Genomic DNA, 16120 nt, shown 5'->3' with positions numbered 1-16120 from the left:
GATGCTGAAAACATCTGAATTGTGAGAAAGACACGGTTTCTTTGTTCTTTACCACACAGACTCTTTGGCCTTAATAGTGAATGTCCCTCTCCTGTCAGAAGGGAGGTGGGGGGTATGAGGAGGGAGTGAACTGGGGCCAACCATTAGGTGAAACTCACAAAGTCCACCTGTCATAAAGCTTCCTCCTCTCTTCCCTTACTTCAGGAGTGGGTATAGTGAATAGAAGAAAACAAAGGGGTTGGAATCAGCAATTTAAAAAAAAAAAAAGTCATATCTTCTCCCTGGCTTGTGTGGTCTTTACACTGGGCAGGGTCCTACCGCCCAAGTCATGCAAGTGCATCTTAGAGCACATGTGGAATTTTACTTGAAGAACTGTGAGTATCCTCTCTGCCTTCTCCAGTTTCATGCTCATGCAAGGATTTGCTTGGAGTGATTGGCTCAGAGCTGTGAGGCTGTACTGGTAGGAAATGCACATGTCAGGAGTAACGAGAATAGATACACTACATCTCCTTTATGTACTGGCTAGTCCATTTCTACATCTCTGCTTGGTGTCCCCGTGATGTTCATCTTGACCTGTGCTCATGATTCTTGTGATTGAAATGCTCTTCGTTCAGTACATAACCACTTATTTTTTATTACATATTTAATTTCCTTTAAAGACACTTTTGTCTTTACTTAAATGCCTGAAGCAATGAGATCTATTCATTAAGCAGTTAACCTGGAGGTCTGGCAAAGGGAGGGAGTTGAATTTTGGCGGATAAGTGGGTCTCCTATTTATTGAAGTTTGAGAATAGGTAAACAAATTGTTCTTGTGCTAATTACCAATTGTCTGTATGGACAGGCAGGCACTACGCCCTAAAGATAGAATGGTGCTGCTGTCTCCATCTGTGGCAGATCACTATAAATAACAAAATTAGTAAGGAACACTGATATGTTTTGCTATTCAGCTACTTATATAAAGAAATGTCACAGGAGAGGGGAACAGTGAGTGCATCATGTTCTCAAGCAGCCTGTGTCGCTTGTGAGGATTTTCTTCAGGCAGAAAGCTGAAGGATTGTCTTCAGACCACAGAAGGGCACACAGCTGCAATAAATTACAGTCCTTTACAGGCAGGGACCGGCACCATTGCTTCAGAAGAAGAGGCAAGAGACTGATAGATGGCCATCCTGAAGCCAAATAGTTAAGCATATGTCCAGGCACATGAGTTTGTGCTCTCTTTCCCCTTCACCTCTCTAATTCATTGTAAGAGCCTGAAACTTAATTTGCTGCTGGCGTAAACGAATCAAATGAAGGACTGCACCTGAGGCTTACTGAAGATAGGTCTAGGGGTGGACCATGCCAGGCCTTTAATGCTGAAAGATGAAAGGTAACCTAGTAGTTAGGGCACACACCTGCTCAGGCTTTGGGAGACGTGGCTCGCTTCCCAGCTCTCTCATCCATACCCCATGCCACCTGTTTGAGCGTTTGCAAGCCCTGGCCTCTGTTCCCTGTTTGTGAGCAGAGGCAGCAGCTGTTCCTACCGCACAGGAAAAACAAACTGCATGCTGTGAGCCCGCCTGACACCCTAGCAAGGAGGCCAAAGAAGTGTGCAGCATAGATAATGTTCTATCACCAGCTCAAAGCAGACAGAGGCAGGAAGCAATGTCTCTACTGCCCTGTTTGTGTACCCTATGTACGAGTGTTGCTGAGGGAGCTTGGCTTGGGCATAAGGCCTGGGAGTGGGAAGCATCTGTTTTCCTGTATACATGCAAAGAAAGTTTGGGATCCAATAAACAACCCAAGTTTACTATTAGTCTGCAAAATACCACCGGCAATGACAACATGCAGCTCAAACTTCTCCCTTTCTCTTTGCTTCTTGGAAACATGAGCTCAGCTTTCTTAGTAATGCTTGGTCTCATCCCACGTAGGGGTGACCAGCTGGCACCAGAGCGGGCTGGGGTCACACACGGCTTGGCCTAGGCGTAGTGTGTGAGGCTTGGGGTGAGACACAGATCAAGACTCTGAACATGAGATAGCCTCACTGGGAAAGCTGTGGTTTCAGAGTGGCAGAGTCTGCCTCTGCCACTGAAACCCCACCGAATTTCCACGTACACGAACCTGCCTTATGGAAGAATCAATGAGAGGCCATGGCACATACAGTGAGCTGCATTATATAATGGGCTTATCTGGTGACAGTGGAGTGCCCTTAGCCTGTACTGAAGTTGTGTAATCAAAAGCTCTCTATAGTCCACAGAACTAAAGCGACCAGTGTCCACAACCACCCAATAATGGAGCTGGGAAGCCCTTGCTGAAGTGGTGGAGGTGGGCTGAACTCCACTGCAGTCAATGGGGATACTTCCAGCTTCCACCAGTCTTGCTGGGACTTGAGTCCCATTTTTGTTGCTAATAAGGCCAGCCAGCATACTTGGCAAGCACCTAGATGGATAAGGAAGCTGAAGGAAGGGAGAATGTATTATACACACAACTATGACTTCACACACACATGTGGTGAGAAGTTCTGAGGGTGACTGAAGCCACCACAAGGGCAGAACCCTGAGAAGAGTATTTATACATACTTAGTCATAAACTTCCTGTGAAAGAAGATTATTATAATCACAGGATAGCACCACATTTTAATAAAAAAAAAGCATGATTTTACTGAAATCATGCAAAGAAATATGTCTGTGCCTTTGTGCTTTTTTATGTGTTGTAAGGGCTCTTTTCTCCTGGAAAAATAGTGAAAAACATTTTGATGATTTTAAAATATGCATGAACTCTTGACAGGATTGTTATAGATGATGCCTGCAGGTTTTGGGATGGGATGCTGCAGCTAGCTCAGTGATCAGATGCAAGGTGTTAGATCATATGTGTAATTTAACCCCTGGAATTAATATTTTATAAATGTTATCACACAAAACCTTTGAGATGCCAAGGTTTACATGTGTCTAGAGCTTGGTGTATGTAGAGGCCTGTTAAGAGCCAAACAGGAATTTGAATCCCGAACTGGGAAGTCGTCAAAACCATCTTTGGTAGTAGAGAAGGCAGAGTCATGAAGTTATTTCCAACTTACATTAATGGCCCAAAGTATATAATTTTAGCCCCTGATTTTTAGGGCTCTGCTCTTTGCGTAGTGTCACTGCAAAGATCACTTGGCAGTTTATCAGTTTTGGCACTGGTGTGTAAAAGAGGGTGCTGGTATGCATACATTAGCCTTTATTTGAAAACACGTGGCTGTAAACTATGACACTTTACCCTCTGACCGTTCTTTCCAGCAAGTAATGCAGTTTTCAATACTTCTCGTAAATTTATTAGTATTTTCTCTACTTATTGCTGGTGGAGCAGTAGAACAGAGCTGTAGCTAAATTGATCTGAAGGGAGGAATCTTAGAAAGGCAATGTTCAAAGCCAGGTTGGACAAGGCCTTGATCAACATGGTCTAGTGAGAGGTGTCCCTGTCCATGGCAGGGGGGGTTGGGACTAGTTGACCTTTAAGGTCCGTTCCAACCCCTTAACATTCTATGATTCTGTGAAACCTGATCTAACCCATAAACACAATGCTTTCCACTCTTTTGTTTCACTGAGGCCCTCAAGGGAGATGCTGATCTTAAGTCTGTGATTTTGTATACTGTCCTGTAGTCCATGAACAATGCAGAAGATCTCTTGATTTCCATCTGCTATGTTTAGTTTTATGCATTAGTTCACACTATCTATCTCATCTTATACAATGAACTTTCAGTTTCTACTATTCTTTCTTCTGCAAACCCCTTCCAATCAATGCTAAAATGAATAGTTCTGGCTACAATTACATCATGGATAATATTAGGAAGGATCTGGGGAGGTGGGAGACAGAGTTATTAAAACATTGGTCTCTTGGCATCAATATTGTATTTCCATAGCATCTAGGGTTTTTAACTGGGCCAGAAGGCCCCATAGGACAAGGTATTGTAATTTTTACTCCACCCTTCCCCCAGAAGTAACATTATGAATTTCTCAAGCTTTTATACTCTAAACCTGATCTTTCTGTTTATTTAGCTGCCTTGTATGATGACAAAGTCTGTTCTGGGTGAGTACTTAATGAATGATGGGAATGTTGTTCGTACACTTGTGAGCTAATGTTGAAAGTAATGTGTGTGGCACTTCCCTGGTGTCAGTTAAGTTGGAGGAGCAGTGAACGTATAACTTCCTGTGAAAGCAAGCAAGCTGATTCAAAACTACAGGAAAATATTGATGTCATGACACGATGTCATTGTGTTTATGGAACTATCTTACTAAAATCCCAAGATTTGCAACATCAAATGGGAATAAACTAACACACTTGATGCAAAGTACTGTGAAGGCAGAGGCCAAAGTTTTAGGCATAAAGTGGGAAGTGACATAAAGAAGAGGCACAAGTGAGACTGATGATTACAAGGTTTTAGGGGAGACAAAACATTCTAATTTGGAGTGGGTCTCAATGCTGCATTGAGAGCAATGGAGAACAAGGAATGTGTGTAAAGCAAACTTAGATTTAAGATGCTTCAGATGGATGGGCTCTTCATTTTATTCAGCACTGGAGCTGCAGATAGCAATGAACATAATAACTAGATGGAGATATTGCATAAATCAATTTGTGCTAGTAAGTGAAGTCAGCAGTGCCTTAGAGGATGAAGATCCTTCAGAGTGGTAAAAAAGTATCCTTTGATTCTATCATTGCTTTAAAAATCCCAACACAAAAGAAAAAAAAAAGAAAACCCAACAGTAGCATCCCTTAATCCCCACATCCTTGAGTAAACAAACCACAAACCAATGTTTCAGGGCTACTAACACTTGCTGTGGTTAGAATGGGTCATGGAAGTAAGTGAAAAAGGTTAAGCACAAACCGGAACATTTTGTCATTAATTCCACCTCTAATGTTGCTTAACTTCTCCTTTATTTGAGACAGGATGTATTTGGGTTCCCATAGTGGAGAATAAGAGTGTGAGCATTTGATATTATTCTCATTCGTTTGGAGCTTCAAGTGTGAAAATTATATGAACATATCAAGGCAAGCAGATGCTCAGCAAAAAAAGAACAAACCAAAAATACAGTGTATGTGTACGCACATATGCATGTTTGTATTCACACACACATCTAGCAGTCCTGGTCAATAAATCCCCATTACTGCACCTTATATCACAGGCAAGTTTTTTAAAGGTTGTTGTGACTGCATGGAAAAGTTCTTTAATTTTTTAATGCGTGGTGTTCACTTAGCTGGTATTTTGCAGTGGTGCCTTTAAGGAAGCTTCTTGGCTTTCCTTGTTTGCTAGGAGAGTGAATACGTTCTCCCAACTCCTTATATTGAAAACCTGTCTAAATATATTTTATGAGATTCAGTGAAAGACAATAAGAAACTCTTGAGTTTCCTCTTCCTCTTGACCTGAACTATGTGCCTTTTGCTGTATTTTTCTCTACTTACAAAATTCCATTCCCCACAGAAACACATTGCAAAGGAAGACATGATGAACACTAATTGTTAAGAGGGTGGAGAAATCTCTATGAATATTCTTTTGATAGGTTACCTTTGGAAAAACTGTAGCACCTAAGCTATGGCAAAATATATAAGAAGGAGACAGACGGGAAATAAAATGCTTTATGAATTTATGCTGAAGTCTTCAAAATCATCGCTCTTCCAAGAATCCCTAAGGTTCACAAGACGCAGGCTGACAGATCTCTCTTCACTTGGCAAACTTGACTGTCCCTTTTTTGGGAAAACTCTGAATTCTCACTGATTTCAAAATGAGCAGCGTGGGGTTTCTTTGGAGAGAAAACTTCCGTAAACTTTGCAGTGGAAAACAACCTTCAGCAACAGGCACTATGGGAGTAATTAGGTCTCACTGAAACCAATCATTCCCCTGTTACTCCTGGTGTCTAATCTCTCTGTGCGCTCTGCTGGAGGTACTTTCCTGTCACCAAAGGATGAAGTGAATACAGTGTTCCCCCCAGCTTTTACACAATGTTTAGCCATGTACCCTGACTACAAAGCTGGGAGGCTCGCACATGACTCTAAGTGCTCAGCTGTGATTTCACAACCTTCTGCAGTACATTTGAGAGTGGTACACTTATGTCAGCGTAAAATGAGAAGCAGGTCCTGGGCTTATTAGCACATTCATTGAGAAATATCCTCCTGACACAGAAATGGCTCTGAATTGTCTCGTAAAATTCATGCTGTTGTAACTGCCAATGACCCTGCATGGACTTGGCTGGCATCACCATGTCAGATGCTGGCAGGAAGAGGGCCACAAACAATGAGCCATGGATGCTGCCTGGTACAGGGAATGGGATACTGGAATATTTGAAGTACTCTCTGGACTCCTGAAAGCTGGCAATAGATTTCTGTCTCCTTCCTTCTTGACATTCTTCAGCACTGAAGGCTATAGAAATAGCAGCACAGAGAAGCAGGCAGTCACAGTTGGACTTCTTTGAAAGATCCATTTTATTTTTATTCTTCTTTAAAAGCACAGCTAATAATCTTGATAATCATTCAAGAGGGACTTTGGACATAAAGAAGAATGAGCAACTTGGGAAGTGTCACCCTGCAGCTGGCATCTCAGGCTACGTCTATACTAGTAAATAGAACAATGACATAGCAAGGACAATGGCCCTGGTTTGCTTATATTGTTAAATTTTTAGATCAATCTCTGGCATATTCTGGCTCAAGATGAAGAGCCTTCTCCCAAACAATTCCCAAGCACAATATGGAACCAGCATAGGTCTGCAGACATGCCTACAGGATACTCTGGAGGCTGGAAGAGTTTGATATCATGGCTGTTGTTGGATCATTCCAGAGTTGCCAGAGAATGAACCTGGAACTGTATGGTTTGCTGCTGTTAATGTAGCCTCAATCTGTCTCACAGGGTTGAGCAGGAGAGTAGTTCTTATCTCACATTATGCCCTATCTTTATATGCTCTCACATTAGTATTTCATTTTGGTTGCACAGATAAATGGTCTATCACATGCAGCCATATGTCATACCATTCCCAGATGATAATTTCCACTGACTACCTTTTTCAGACTGAATTCATAGTGGGTGCTTTTTTGGCCTACAGCCAGAGATATTTACACCACATTTCTTTTGTCCGCTGACCTGGAAAGTCAAGTATTATCTCACATGGGAAATGTTTGTGCTATGGGCTCAGTTTGTTCTATTTTTCAGCCAGATCTTATTTTCAGCATTCTGAACCCTTAGGCTCATGCAGGAATTCAAATACTTTGCTAATGTGACCTGGCAGCGAGATACATGGCCCCTACTTTTTGTGCTCTGGGACATAAATGCAGGGAGTGTCTCCAGAGTCCTATTCCATGGATTTACATCCTCCATGGGCTGGCTACACATGGAGTTGAACACTGGCAGCAGTTCTTCTGAACCCTAAATTTGTTGTGGCATATTTTGCAGGTGCCTAGAGCAGGTGGGGGCCAAGTATAAGCTCTGTTCTTCCTACATCCTTGTTCTTGTGCTTCACAGTTTCTTTCTCCACATAAAAATCTTCTCTGTTTATCCAGACTAATTTTTGGCTCATGTCAGAGACATTGAGGACATGAAAGGCAGCCATTGTATCCTATGTTTGAATTAGCTCTGTGTCTCTTGAGATTTCTTAGGAACTTTCAAATTACATGGTTTTGGTAGGAGTCAGAAGCTGTAGGAAGGGCTGTATTTCACCATCTCTCCAAATCCAGCATTTACTTGGAGAAGAAAATAAGGTCCCAAGGTGCAAATTTTATATTTTCAAAGGTTGAAGTGTCACGTTTCAATGATTCTGTGAATGAACAATAATTAAATGAGCAATAATTAACTTTTTTTTTTTCCTAAATCCAAATTGGATATGGAATGCTTTTGAACTGCAAAAGGGAAGTTTTTCTGACATGCATTTTATTTCTCTGTGTTTCATTCTTGAGGACTGTTGAGATTTCAACTTTGGGTTAGTTAAAAACGTTGAAACCTCTCAAGAACTGAAAAATACCTTTTCCCACCTAGGCTTCAAGGGCACCCCATGGGTATTTGTCTCCCTCTTGTGGCTCATTCCATGGGATAAGATGCAATCCTGCTCCACCTGTTTGCTAAAGCCACTAGAGCTTCCAACGCAGTGGAAGAAACTGTGGGTGACCTGTGCTCCTGTTTGTCTGTGACCTCAGTGCTGAGAGACAACCTAGTTTGATATTAGGAGTCAAAACCAGTAGGGAAATTGAACAAGCTCCACAAAGGACACAGGCAGAGTTATTTTCAGCTGGGAATGACTTCTGTTTACATCTTTTCCAGCTGTAACGAGGAAGGGGCTCCTGAAGTGAAAGCATTCAGAGGAAGACAGAAGAAACCACTGTGTAAATCAGCCTTTTTCATCTCACAACCACCACCTCAGTCAGTGGCATTTTTCCCCTGCTGAGCACACATACTGATGTACCGCAGGCTGCAACAGCCAGGAATGGTGAGAAGCAGGAAGCAGAGAAATTCCTTTTGGAGTAACACATAGACCCTCTTCTTTACTTTGGGCAAGCCCGGAGTGGCAAAGGATGCTGTGGTCTCTGTGAGCCCACTCCTGTTTTGTCTGGAGAGAAAGGGTTCGCCTTTTACTGGAAAAAAAGGTGGAGACTTGAGCTGATTTCATCTGTGAGGCAATATCTTCACTTCTCTGGGATAAATGAGGCAAATGTGAGTTGGTCCACGCCCAGTAAAGGCAGGTATTTGTTTTTCTTCCCAGGGACAGTACTGAGACTGTTGTGGGATCCAGGTAGGATTTTGGAATGTGGGAAGGAACCCACATGGAAGTAACTGGGCATGTACCTGAAAGAAGGGCATTGGGTTCACTGAGGAGCTCGTGCTGGGCACTCTGGCTGGGGGAATACCATGCACAGTCAAAGTCTGAAACCAGTCTGGAAAGATGGGTTTCTTTAAAGACTAGTTTCTTAAATATAATTCTACCTCTTTTCTTCCCATCAAACTTCACGACATTAAATTATTTTTCAAAACTAGTTGCTGAAGTCTTTTATTGTGGTCCTGGTTTTAATTCTCATGGAGATAGTGCCAGTACCTCAGTAATGCAGCTACTGAACTTCTCTGTTGAGATTCTGTGCTGCACAAACAGTTGCTATCAAAATACACAGACTGAACTTCAGGGGCACGGGAACACCTCTTAAACAACAACAAGAACAACAACAACAACAACAAATCTTTGCACAACAAGGAAAAAAAGTTTGTCTCTCAAAGAAGCTAGATCATACCTTAATCTGTTTAGGATTACTCAAAATCTGCAAAGTAAATCTTAATCTCAAATGTGAGAAACCAAATGGGCTTTCCATTTTCTCTTGGTTTTGTTTCTTAAATTCTGAAATCAAAAACAGTTTTGTATACATTTGTCCTTGTGGGCTTCTCAACTGATTGGTTTTCCCCCATCAGTTGTGGGTGGGACAATGAAGAAAATACTCAAAACTTCCCATGCAGGGGTGTTTTGGCTAATTCCATGCTCGGAGAGTAGCAGGTGTCCATGCTATGTGTGTGTGCACTTTTGGACTCCAGTAGCAAGAATCTCTGATACTAGGCCTTGAGGACAGAGGCCTAGTATTTCATATGCATTTTGTAGACAGCCCTAATTAGCTAAATTAGTTTGTCTGCATCATAAATGTAAAGCAGCGCACACTGGATTTGTCTCTAATTGTGGCATTGCTGTGGTGATGGGTTGCAGACTTCTTTTTTTTTTTAACTTTCTCATTAGTACTTAGCTTTAGGCATTTGTGAGAAACCACAGCCTCCTAAAGCTCCCACTCCTGTCCTCTTAATTTTGACTCACAAAGTTTTAATGGATGAACAAAAAGCAAAGAAAGCCTTTGGTTCTCATACCATTCAGCAAACCTCCGGCTGGCACTGGCATTGTTTGGGGACCCTTGTGGGGATGAAAGCAAACTCTATACAGATGTGGCCTCTTCTGAGACCGCTCTTTGAGGCCTGTTGATTTTCAGAACAAAAAGCACGTGAGGAGGGTGACTGGCAGGGGATTTCCATGGAGTGCTCTAAGCGAAGTTATTTTAAACTGATCCTGCACCACACAGGACTAGCGATAGTCCTTGGTGGGAGGGGTTCCCAAAAGCACAAATGCTGCTGTGACCCTTTGCATGCAGTGAATTTTTCCGTAACCTCAGTGGGACGGGAGCGAGCACGTCCACTCCACACAGTGGGACACTGTGGGACACTGTGTGGAGATCCTCTGGGCTGATAGGGTCATGAAGCATATCATGATGCAAGCTCACCAATATGAAGCCGGAAAATGTAGGCCTGGATGAATGTGGTGAAAAAGCCACACGTAGATGGCTTATGCAGGGACCATTTGGGTGTTTTTGTTCCCAGACCTTTCTAGGGAAGGAGAATGAGGTTAGCCTACGTGAATCTGGCCACTGTGTATTTTTGGACCTTGGTCTCCACCTGTGAGAAGTTAATGGAGTGAAGCCATCTGGTTGGGTATCTCTGTGCCTGCTGTGAAAACATGCTTGCAAGAGCACTTGCGACAAATCCTGTCCTTTCTTCCTAAACCCTCACATAGGGAGTTTATGAGGCATGATATGCGAACCCTGCCCCGTGAAAGGATTAACCAGCTCTTGGAAACTGGGAGTGGTAAATGGGATCCCTCCTGAAACAAATCCCACTATGAGTACAACCACTGATTAAACTGAGGCTTTGGATGGTAAAACTGTAACCAGGGCAGGAAATTTGATTGCGTCCATCAATCCAGCCATCTGACTTCATGCGGCTAATGCTGTCCTGAGCTCATCACTGTGGCGGCGCGGCATCGCACACGTAAGGACTGAAGCTCTGGATGCACTGAAAGCAATCGTAGTTAGCTCATTCATTTTGATGAGGCTATGGTTTCTTTTGCAATATCTGGTAAAGAATGTTTATCTCAAATTCCTCTCCTATCCTGAGGTATTTTCACTGTTTTACTGTTTGATGATGTAACTTTTAAGCAATCCTGTGAGGATGTCCTTTAATGCCCAAAGCTGAGGCTTACTGAGAGTAGGAGTACAGCTGAGAGGCTGCAGCCAGTCACCCAGCTTATGATGCAAAGTCCCAGGGGGACATGGACCAAAGCTGCCTTGAAGTGTCCTCGCAGAAGGGAGAAGCAAGCTTTTCCAGCAATTTGGAGCAATGTTGGGAAAGCTCAGAGAGAGGGGGAAGCTGCTGACCCCTTCCTCTCATCTCTTCCGACACATCTGTGAGGTCTCAGATGAGACCACTAAGAAAAGGCTGGGACTCTTCTCTCTGGGGTGGCACATCTCTGTGCCACACCAGCACTGGCCAGGATCATGGGCCTCATTTGCCCTGAAGTTTCCAGGTTGCCAAGGTAATGTTAGGAGACACAAATCGCTTCTATATGTGATTTCATTCTTTTATGCCATAAGCTAATTGCTTCCTTGTACCACAATATGTTCCAGCTGTCAGTCTTTATCTGTTTCTGGGTTTCTTCTGTCACTCTGAAGCATGGGCAATTTAGAAATGGTTCCCACATTTCCTCTTTTACTTCAAAAGAAACAAGAAAACAAAAACACTCTCAGGCAAAGTCTTCCTGCTCTTAACTGTATTTCTCCGTGTGAGAGACTCCAAGATCAAATTCCATAAAATATTACCTATCAAAAGGGTTACTTCACATTTGTTGATGCAGAGCAGAGCTTCTTCTTTGGTGACGCTGCACACATAGAAGCTCAGACAGAACTGGGACAATCTAAGCTGTGAATTATGTGACAAAGACAGCTTTAATCTTTAACATGGTGAGACTACTTGTCCAAGCTCACAAAGTCTGGCTTGGGACTGAGAGAGAATGAGGACCCTTCAGTTTGTAAAATCTGATGTGAACCTTCTGTGTCCTCATCAATAGATGACATTAATTACATTGAATTCCTTAGATCCACTGGGCTGTTTCAAGAGACAGTTAGGTGGTACACAGGACTAGACAGACCAGGGATCAGACTTCCAGAACTACAAGCAATCCATGTAGAAGGGAATTAAATGGGTCCTTCTTCTAGAAGCACAGCCTCAAAACATTTCCCAGCACCCAAGGTTATCTTTAATGTGCTTTCAAGATATAAAGTTGTATATCAGGTTTAATATTTTTCAACTGCAAATACGTTATGAAGGAAAGAGAAAATGTATAGGGAGTTGCCCAGAGAGGTGAGTGAACTTGGCAGTGAGATTCAAAGCTGACCTTTGCAAGGTATTAATCACTGGCTAAGCTAACATCTGGCTTGTAACTTCAACAGAAGACAGGATGCTGAGTTTATGGAAAGAGTGAGGGAGAATTTTTCAGTGAATCAGGAGGAAGACAGAAATGGCTGTATGGAATAGATGTGAATTGTTAGGGAGCTGGCTAAATGGGGTGAAGCAGAGGCTACTTACTTTAATTCAGTGTGAGGGTTATGGGAGGCAGATGTCCATGTACATCCTGATCCTTGGTTCCTCCTGCTCTCCTTTGCTTAGAGTTTATTGATGGGAACTACAGACATAAAGAATTAAATACCCAGGTGCAAACTGAACCAGCTCCGAACTTCGGTGACCTTTATTTCAGCCTCATTAGTTTGATCTGTCCTAGTAGAGTCAGCTGGTGGCCGGAACTTTTCTCCCAGGGGATAGCCAGCAAGAGAGGTCTATTGTATGATCATGTTTTTCATGAGCATGGTGAGTTGCATCATGTGGCTTACAATGCTTTTGGGCAAATATATCTAGCAATGAGGAGGGCAGATTTAAACTGTGCAGGAAAATTTTATCATGAATAGGGTTTATACTGACTTTAGATGACATTAGGAAGGCTTAGCGCTACTGCTATCCTCACCAGTTCCTCTCTGTGAACATGATCAGACAAGCCAGTAAAGAATGGGTACTTTGTCTCTTTGGGTCATGCCTGGGACATGGGCCTTTCTGCCAGGTTGGCTATGGGAAGTGTGCCATTTAGTGGAAGTCCATTTGGAGTGTGCGGCCAAAAACTGGCATGTGTTTGGCAATAGTGCAAGGCAGGACTCTTCCTTTTCTGTGAGATAGCAGCCCAAGCCCACCTAGCCAGGCAGTCAAAGCATTGGCACCCTGAGCTCACATGGTGAACCTCGTGTTAGATGTGTCTCAGTTACATTTGCAAAGGATAGTACAACATATGTCAAGTGAAGAAAGAAGTTTTAGGCTGACAGAAGTGTGCCTACGTGGGAAATTTGTGCAGGTAGAAAGATCTTAGGACTGAGCTGGTCTTTACAGTACTAGGCAGACACAGGCAGCAGGAAGGAAGGAAGCCTTGCAGATATCATGGTCTTTTTTGAGAGGTTTATACTGACTGCAGATGTCATTGGAAAGCACTCTGAGTGCTCTCAGAGTAAAGTAACAGTGTAATCCCATCATGCATTAGCTCCTGCTCACTCTCTATTGCAAATATAGCCCAAGTTCTCAGATTTGGAGAAATAAGGGCTTAGATCTAGGGTTCAGTGGAGTTGCTCAGCTTGAGAAAATGATTCAGCTAAAGCCAGCACTGACTGAAAACAGAGGGCAGCTCCTCTGGTAACTGCTACTCCAGTACTGCCAGCTTAGGGCTGAGGTCTTCAAGGCACTAGGCATTGTACAAAACCATAATGCAAACATCCAGGCAAAACACAACCAGTGATTAACAGGAATAAAGGTACGCGTGTGTGGTGGGAAGCTGGTCAGCACAAACGCATATATATCGAGTTGTGATAGAAAATAGTCACTGCTTCTAAGTAGTTATCAGGCTAGTAAGGGGTAGATCCTGCTAGCCCACTGTAGCCTATTCGGAGACTGATTATTTGACAAATGGAGATATGAGAAACCATCACAGTGAAGCAGGTCCTTCAGCCATTCACATGGCACTGAGTTTTCCCAGGAGTGCCAGCCAAGTGTGCTCAAGCCAGAGTTTCTGTCTTACCTAACTCACAGGCCTGGACCTGATCTGTAGTAAAACTTCTGATGAGATTTCATACGCTCCTTAGCTTAGATGAAGTTTAAGGATGCAATGAAAGAACTAAGCTCTTCTTGAAGGTGAGTTCTTAACTTCCAGAATAAAAGCCTAGGGTTTGACAACCTGAGATCAGCATATTTACACTGCTGAAAACTCAGTTTTGAGCATGATCTGACAGAGCTCTGACATTGTCTGTCTGGGTGTGGTGGAAAGTATATTTGTTTGCAAATCCATGCATTGGGAAGGACTTGCAGAGGTGTTTTTTTCTTGGAGACAAGATGACCTATTATCAATATATACAATTATAAATTAAACTTAGAGTATACTATGCTAAATGCTGTGCAAAACATATCCCACTTCAAGCATTTATAGCCAAAACAAAGAAGATGAAGGAGAATTATTATCATTTTGGGAATGAAGAACTGAAACAGTGGGAGATTAAGCGACTTGCCGTGAATCAAACAGGCAATCTGTGGCAGAGCCAAGAATAAAATCCAGATCCCACTGAAGCGACCTAACCAGGAACATCCTTCCCATTGAATAGTTTAATTAACATAAATTAAGCAGCAAGTTGACTCAACATGTTTTTAATTTTACATGTGTACTTCAGAGAACACAATAATTGCATTTTATAATCTAAAAATAAACAAACACATATGTTTGTTAGAAAAACAACAGGCACACAGGAAAAATAATTCATTCTTTTATTATATTTGGTGTGAAGTCCTTCATTAGGACTAAAATTGTTATGTGAAGCGAAGGAAGAAGGCAAAGAACCCTCTCCTTCTGTGCTAGTTTATTAGGATTAAAAATAACCCTTCTTTTAGGTCTGTGCTGTCTGAGTGCCAGGGCTCTGTGTAAACAGAGCCAAACAATGGATTCTTTAAGCACAGATCCTGTCAAATCCACCACATCCTCAGTCAGCTCAGTGATGTTCAGTGAGTAAGAGGCAGAGCTGAGAGTTTGCTAGCACCTAACACATGCATTTGAAAAGGTCCAAAGATGGAAACAGCCTGGAAAGCACCTGAGCCCTCCTATATGCTGAACGGGAAGATGAGAGCAAAAAGGATACAATAGCAAATCCCAGTCAAGGGGAAGATGTCTTTTAAACTCAGCAACAAATCTGTCTAGTCTTTGAAGTTGGCTACACCAGGCTTCATTCCCAGACAGCAGGGTGAGCATTCCTCTCTAAAATTAAGCCCCTGGCAATTGCTCCCCCCAGGAATAGGCATGTACTGAGTGTAGGAAAGCTACACATGAGTGACAATAGGATTTAAAGAGCAAGAGAGACAGCAGAACTGATTTAGACCTCATGGGAACATTCACGTAGCTTTTTCTACATGCAAAACACTTGCATTGAATTAAGCTAAATCAATATAAGCCAGCTGGAAAGTGATCAATGGGGATGGCATTCACAGGCAAACAAGAAATCTTTTTGCAGGGGCTGCCTATCAGTCTAGTGCCACGTAGCCCTGGCCAGCATAGATTTCATGGGGAAAGTCAAAAGGCAACAGCTCTTGTGGTAACCACTCTTGCAACACATAATGCAAGCACAACCTCATGACTGCAGCTACACCCCTCCCAGATCACAGCACATCACCATTCCTGACAATGAGTACTGAGCCTGAGGCAACTGCCCCTTCGGATGAAGATGTATCAGCTGGAGCTCAGCGCTGTGCTAGAAGGCTCATGTATCTCCCCACCAGCCTACAGTACATGCTATACAACTCCATGTTTCATATGTAGATCAGCCTTTGCTGTCTTGAGGTCTCTTCGTCAACTTTTTTCCCACAGTTAAAGTGAAACTAGAACCTTTGGCAGACCCCTAGCTTTTGTCTACCAAGCCAAAAAGGCACAACACTCTCTTCCTGTGACATTGCTGCCAATATGACACAAACCCTGCTTTGATTTTCACTGGGGCTATTTTACACACTTTTTTGTCTGTAAGGAATGTCAGGAAAATGTGAGTAATATTTGATGCCCTCAGCTTTATGTCTAAGATTGCACTTTGAAGCAGAAACTTGGCAAAATGGAACCTGGTGGCTGCATCCTTCCAGCCACTACATCCCTCCCAGGAGAAACTGCTCCTGTTGCACTCCACTTTTCTTCCATGATCAAAGCTTAAAGACATTTATAAATTCTAGATAGATCCCATTCTTGTGCTCACATTTATGTTACTCATGTCTGAAGAG

At 42.7% G+C, this 16120-nt stretch overlaps 1 protein-coding gene across 1 annotated transcript in view; it reads right to left on the bottom strand.

The window, feature by feature from the left end:
- The window catches only part of SYN3 (synapsin III), a 205202-nt gene that overhangs the window by 37716 nt on the left and 151366 nt on the right, over window positions 1-16120 (bottom strand). The window lies entirely within an intron of this gene.

Source organism: Lepidothrix coronata, unplaced genomic scaffold (assembly GCF_001604755.1).
Source record: "Lepidothrix coronata isolate B3197 unplaced genomic scaffold, Lepidothrix_coronata-1.0 Scaffold102, whole genome shotgun sequence".
In the NCBI taxonomy this organism is placed as follows: domain Eukaryota; kingdom Metazoa; phylum Chordata; class Aves; order Passeriformes; family Pipridae; genus Lepidothrix; species Lepidothrix coronata.
Note: the sequence above shows the minus strand (reverse complement) of the source record. Positions and strands in the feature narration are given on the sequence as shown.